Raw genomic sequence first — 6163 nt, forward strand, 5'->3', positions numbered from 1 at the left:
GGATCGGAGCCCATGGGCGACGGGGTGCGTGCTGGAGTTCGCCACCCGGAGGTCGGGTGGGGTGGAGGGTCCCAGCACCACTCTCCACGAGGCCCCGATGAACCATGGAGCTTCCCTGGACCTCACATTCTGCTTTTGCAAAATCAGGGAAGCAGACACCAGCCTGATGTGAGGATTCCATTCCTGGCCCAGCCTGGACCCGAAGGCCGCTCAGACGGCACCCCCACGTCTCGGCCCAGGACCGCAGAACCCAGCTGTCTGCCGGGCTCTCAGCCTCCTACCACTCGGGCATCCACGCACGTTTAATTTGATCCAGGGGAGGAAATCATCTCTGTTTTTGGTGGTGGTGGCACTAATGGTCTATTTCCTGCTCAGCGCTCGGTGCCGAGTTGGCAATAATGTAGAAAAATTAGTATTATCAGGACTGCCTTCAGAGCAATCTCTTGCACCAGAGTCCCTGACACGTTAATTAAACTTGATAAATGCTCTTGTCTAAAGATAACTTTTGAACAATGGATCTAGTCACCCACTTAAATAGTTGCAGGCGCGCTCCGGCAAATTGCCGAGGCGGCGCTCAGAGATCCCCGGTCCGGCAGCGGGGCTGGGGTGCTGGGGAGAGGGACCTCCGCGGGCCTTTGCAGGGCCCGACACAGGCCTCGGGGGACCGAGGAGGGCAGAGGGCTGTCCCTCCTCAGTTCCAAGCAGGAATTCTGCCTGCCTCTGCTTGCAATTCCTGCACAAGCCCCTCCCTGCTCGGCACCCCATCCCATCACCATAGCAACCCATTCTGCGATGGGCACTGTTGGGGGAGGCAGGAGAGCCCAGAGAGAGGACCTTTGTCCCTCTCTTTTCATTGTTTGTTGTCCTGGGGACTCATCCAGGAAGGGCATCGTTTTCTGGGACATTCTTCTCCCCTCCGCCCTCCAGACGCTCCAGTGCTGGAAAAGCCCACGATGCAGGAAGCTCCTCCCGGGACCTCAGCAACAGAACCTGGCCTGCCTGGGGCCCAGCATCCAGACACCGGGTCATGTGACTGTTCGCAGCACCCCAATTCCATCTAGCTGTGTCCGAGGCAGAGACGCGAGGGGCCACGAGGTGTCACTGGGGAGTGACTGTGCCGCCCCGAAGAGCCCTAGGGGGACTCAGGGTGCTGTTCAGAGGAATAAGTGGAGAAAGACACAGGGGACTGTCACAAGTCCCCAAGGCCCTGGTCTTCCTTGGAGCAGGGCTCCCACCTTCCTCAGTGCCCCCCAGAGCAGCCCCCTCCTAGAGCTCCCCAGCAAGTGACTGTGGCCTCGGGCCCTGGCCTGATCCAGAGCCCCCCATGCATACGTGCTCCCCAGGGGGGCAGGAGGAGGCAGGTGGGCCCAGGTTCCAGCCCTATAGTTTACTCACAGCTGTGTGGCTGGAGGCTGATCACTTGGCCTCTCTGGGTCTTGCTTCCTCAGCTGGCCCTGCCTCCCTCCGGCAGTGAAAAGCAAGTGGGGCATGCAGGGGTGTGACCCCGAGCCTCTGCCCAGACTCCACGTGGAGGGGAGATGCTGTGGCACAAGGAGAAACAGCCCGGGCCCTGTGCAAATAGCAGTCATTTAGTAAAGATTTGTTGAATGAATGAATGAACAGTTTTGCTGTGTGTCTTTCAAGGCAAACTCCTTTTCTTCCCTGGGACTCAGTTTCCCTACCTGTAGGTGGTGAACTAGAACCAGATCATCATTAAGCTGCCTCTTCCTCCTGCCTCTCAGCCTCATGATGCTGCCCATCCTCTGGAGCACTGAAGATCAAACACGAGCAAGGAAAACAGGAACTAACATTTATTAGACACCAGCTGTATACCAACCACGCTGTACAGGGCAACCGGACCTTGGAAATGAAACCGACCAAGTCTGGCCTTCCAGATTCAGGGTAAGGAACTCCATGGGGCAACGGTGGGGGTGTCAGTGCTGGAGACATGGAGGCACCAGGGCTGGGGGGCCCCATGGAGGGATGGAGAAGGCTGCCCGGGGACAGAGTGATAGGTGAAGAAATGACAAAGAGCAGGTGTTGCAGACCAAGGGACATGTGCAAAGGTCCTGGGCAAGAGAGGGCGTAACTCCCATTCTGTTGCTGTCATTCTTTTTTATTTTTTAAAGATTTTATTTATTGATTCATGAGAGACACAGAGAGAGGCAGAGACACAGGCAGGTCGGCCAGGTGCCCCACAAGGTGACTATTTTTATCAGCGAACTCACAAGGCCCCTGCCGGCAGCTCTGTGAGATGCTGCGCCCGCCACGCGTCCTGGCAGTGCCAGCAGGGACGGTGGGGACGGTGCTCAGCAGGGGGGCCCTGCTTACTGGCTCAGCCAAGTTGACACTGAAACGGACACATTTATGTTTGACCAACGTCCCACATGTTGTGCCTGCACATTTTATATATCATCCCAATGATGCGTTTCATTCTGTGTGGGGTGAGAGGGCTGATTTTTCCGGCCCAGCAGTCTGCCTGGTGTGTATGGGGACCATTCTGCTTGGTTCGGGGTCACAGCTAAACCAGACCCTGTCCCTGCCCTCAGGACGTGCCCATTATGGGGCTCAGGGGGGCGCCTGGGAAGGGGCCCCCGCTCACCCTCCAGTGATGACAGGGAGCCGACTGGTCCATGCAGAACACAGGGGAGGAAGCCAGCGTTGACCCCGCCTTTCCTGTAGGGAGGCACTGCCTGGCGACCAAGGAGTCGGTGAGGGGCAGCCTTTCTCTATAAAATGACTCCAGACGCTAAATAAAGACGTCAGGATAGCCCAGCCTGTCTGGACTCTGCAGCCCCCAGGAAATTAATGCAGGTACAGTGTCCTGGTGCAAGAGCACGACGACCAGCCTGAGCAAGGGGCCTCGAGGAACCCAGGGCCCCAGTGGACCCCAGGCTCTCACCGAGCTAACGGAGCTGTGGGGGCTGTGCCACCTCGAGCCCCCCTCCCACAACTGCCCCCAGGGCCTTCCGGAAGCCAAATTGAGCCCCTCCCCTTCCCAGGACTCCGCGCCGCCCCCCTGCCCCGCCCCCCGCACCCCTCCCCACAGGCTTGATCGTGGAGTCCTGAAGCACCGCTCCCCAGCCTCCAGGCTCGAGGGTACCCCAGGGTTAGTCTCCCTCCTCCCCAAGTAAGTGGTTTCTGGTTTCCCAAGTGAACCCTGACGGACACACCTCGCGCAGGCATTCGTTATAATTAACATGATGTTACAAAAACCCTGATTGTAAGGATTTAATTATCCCCAGATGTGGGCCTTCGGGCCCTTGCAGGACCGCGGCCACCTCATCAGGCCACTGCTCCCAAAAGGAGCCTGAGGTTCTGAGTAGGGGTGGCAAGTGCCAGGTCCGAGATCGGCCCCCAGTCGCGCCCGGCTGTCCACCCACCTGGGCTCTTGGTGCTCCCGCGACCTCGTGGCCACACCATCCCCACACTTACCCCTCTGGCCCCGATCGCACTCTGCGCGTCCCTCCTCCAGGCCTTCCCTGAAAGAGCCCTCGAAGACCCATTCTGCCTGCCTGTCGCCTCCTCTGGGAAGCCCTGCTGCCGCCCCCCCCGGCCCCCCACGTGGACTAATCCCTCCCCCAGCTCTGATCCCACTCTGTGTGACCACCACCCACGTAGGCGGCCACCTCCCCCACCAGCCTGTGATGTCCTCCAGGCCTGACTCATGTCCTTGTCCCCAGGGCCCAGCCCAAGGCGTGCACCGCGGGACCCCCAGCCTCAGATGCCAATCATGAAACCCCTCGGATGGTAGATGGCAAGGTCAAAGCCAGAGAGGGGAAGCAACGTGCCCCGGGGCAGAACCGGGACCGTCCTGGGTGGCCTGCCTTCTGGCTCTTGCCTTCCACCCTACAGCTCCTGGGAGGCAGCAAAGGAGGTGAGAGCAGGGAGGCCCCCCTGGAGGAGGCACTCGGCTCTCCCGGAGGCCGCCCCTATCTCCCCAGGAAGAAAAATGAAGCCTGAAACGATCGTCTCTGAAAAGGCAAAGTCACAAATAAAAAACAGCTTCGAGCCTGACGATTGCCATCTGTTGCAAATGCCACCACAAAGACAAGACAATCCAAGAGCGGTGCCTGTCCCTCGCGGGAGCTCGTTCCTAACCGGAGTGTGAGCCCTGGAATCCAGGGAAGACCCAGGCTGTGGGGCTTTGAAGACCACGGGGACCCTCGGCTCCACTGGTCCCAAGCCGGGAATCTAGGGCCAGGGCTTCCGAGGGGACCGAAAGGCCAAGCAGCCACAGGCCATGCTCCCGGGCCGACCCCTGGGCTGGGGGAGACACACAGTGCAGGGCAAAGCAGGAACCCAGCCCCTGAGCGCGCAGAGGACCCAGGCCTGACTTTAAAACACAAGGATAAAAAAATAAATAAATAAATAAAACACAAGGATAGAGAACCACGTTTAGCGCCACGATGATGCTGTATAAGTCACCCCAACACACAGGGCTCACAGGTCAGCCCTCAGGCCGGGCTCTGCCGATCTGACCTCAACCCTCCTTCTTTATCCTTCCCCTTAGAATGACAGCAACAGGGGCACCTGGGGGCTCAGGGGTTGAGTGTCTGCCTTCGGCCCAGGGAATGACCCTGGGGTCCCGGGATCGAGCCCCGCATCGGGCTCCCTGCATGGAGCCTGCTTCTCCCTCTGCCTGTGTCTCTGCCTCTCTCACTGTCTCTCATGAATAAATAAATAAAATCTTAAAAAAAAAATATGTCAATGTATGGTCACTTTGTGCCCAGGTCCTGGCATTGTGGGCCTGGGGGGATGGCTGTGGCAGCGGACGCAAACCAGGGCACCCGGGCGGCGAGGGTGGGTGTTTCTTCTGGCCAGGTGTGTGCCCCGGAGCTCTTGGTTGGCTACCCTGGTGCCTGGGTCTGCCACGTCCCCGAAGTCCCTTTGCCTGGGGCAGGGGTCAGCTCACACGCCTGCTCCTTGGGCAGTGTCAGGGGTAGAAGCTGCACCCGGGGGCCGGCTGGGCCTGGCCTCGCTGCCCTGGGACCCCGGGCAGGCTGCTCGGCTTCTCTGAGCATCCGAGTCGCCCAGGAATGTGTTCTCCTGCCGGGCAGGATGGGGGACGGAAACTGAACCAAAAAGGCCTCGTAAACTGTGAAGTGCTTCCCCACGTGAGACCCCAGGCTCTCGGTTCGGGGCGGTGGACAGAGCAGGCACGGGGACAGGGAGACAGATCTGTTTCAGCACCCGGTTCCCCCTCTAGCCGGCCCAGTGCCCCAGGCCTGGGTGGGGAGGGGTGGTGCGGCCGTCCTTGGAGGGCGGAGGCCAGGGACGGGCCACGAGAGGGAGTGGGAACACCGCGTCCTGTCCCGTTTGTGGTTGGTGTGTGATTTTTGGGGGGCTGGCTGTGTGCGGGGCTCGGGACCCAGGTGCGGGGCATGGAGGCGCCGTGGCAGGAGAGGCAGCTGGCTAACGTCCCCTGTGTCCCCCTGCAGCCAGGTGAGCGAGCATACCCGGCCCACCCAGGGTGAGCCTAGGCACCCTGGCCCCCAGCTGGGCACATGGTCTGCGATGCGGCCTCCATGGAGAGTGGTGCTCAGACGTGCCCAGGGCTGGTGTGGGGCGGTCAGTGAGCTTTCCGAGGAGTCCACCCACCCCCTCCCCAGGACACTGTCCTGTGACAGCCTTTGCTATTTGCCACCATGCAGACCCTCGTGGAGACACCTCTGGGTCTCCTGATCCCTGGGGATGGGGCTTCCCATGGGGACGGGGTGTAGGTTCGAGGCTGGGAGCACTCACGACCTTGACCCCTGGACCGGGGACCCCCACCCAGTGGGCCTAGCGTCCTCCTGTCGGGATCACCTCCAGCTCCAGGCCCTGGGGTTGGACCATGGGAATGTGCCCACACTCTGGGCATGGAGAGGCCTGCAGGGTGGCCACAGACCCCTGACATGAATGGTGGTGGTCAGAGCTGGCCTTGCTCAGCATGCCCACCTGCCCGGCACGGGGCCAAGCCCTCCGGGTCTTCACAGTAACACCAGGAGGGGGTACCGTGGATATCCCCATGGAACGGACCGGGGCCCCGAGGCCCAAAGGGGCACAACCACTGCAGAAGGTCAACAGCCAATACAGGGTAGAGGCAGGATTGCATCCCGGCCTGCAGAGCGTGGGCCGGACCCCAGGAGGGGATCGGATGGCACAGCCACAGGTTTCTCAT

General features: G+C 60.6%; 1 long non-coding RNA gene across 1 annotated transcript in view; it reads left to right on the forward strand.

Moving 5' to 3' along the window:
- LOC112934063 (uncharacterized) overlaps positions 1 to 4705 on the forward strand; it is a 62562-nt gene extending 57857 nt beyond the window's left edge. Inside the window, exons 10-11 of the long non-coding RNA XR_003237804.2 lie at positions 148 to 1902; positions 3684 to 4705. This is a non-coding gene — a long non-coding RNA (uncharacterized lncRNA). The remainder of the gene's footprint in view (positions 1 to 147; positions 1903 to 3683) is intronic.
- Positions 4706 to 6163: the final 1458 nt, after the last annotated feature.

This window comes from Vulpes vulpes, chromosome 16, assembly GCF_048418805.1.
Source record: "Vulpes vulpes isolate BD-2025 chromosome 16, VulVul3, whole genome shotgun sequence".
In the NCBI taxonomy this organism is placed as follows: Eukaryota; Metazoa; Chordata; class Mammalia; order Carnivora; family Canidae; genus Vulpes; species Vulpes vulpes.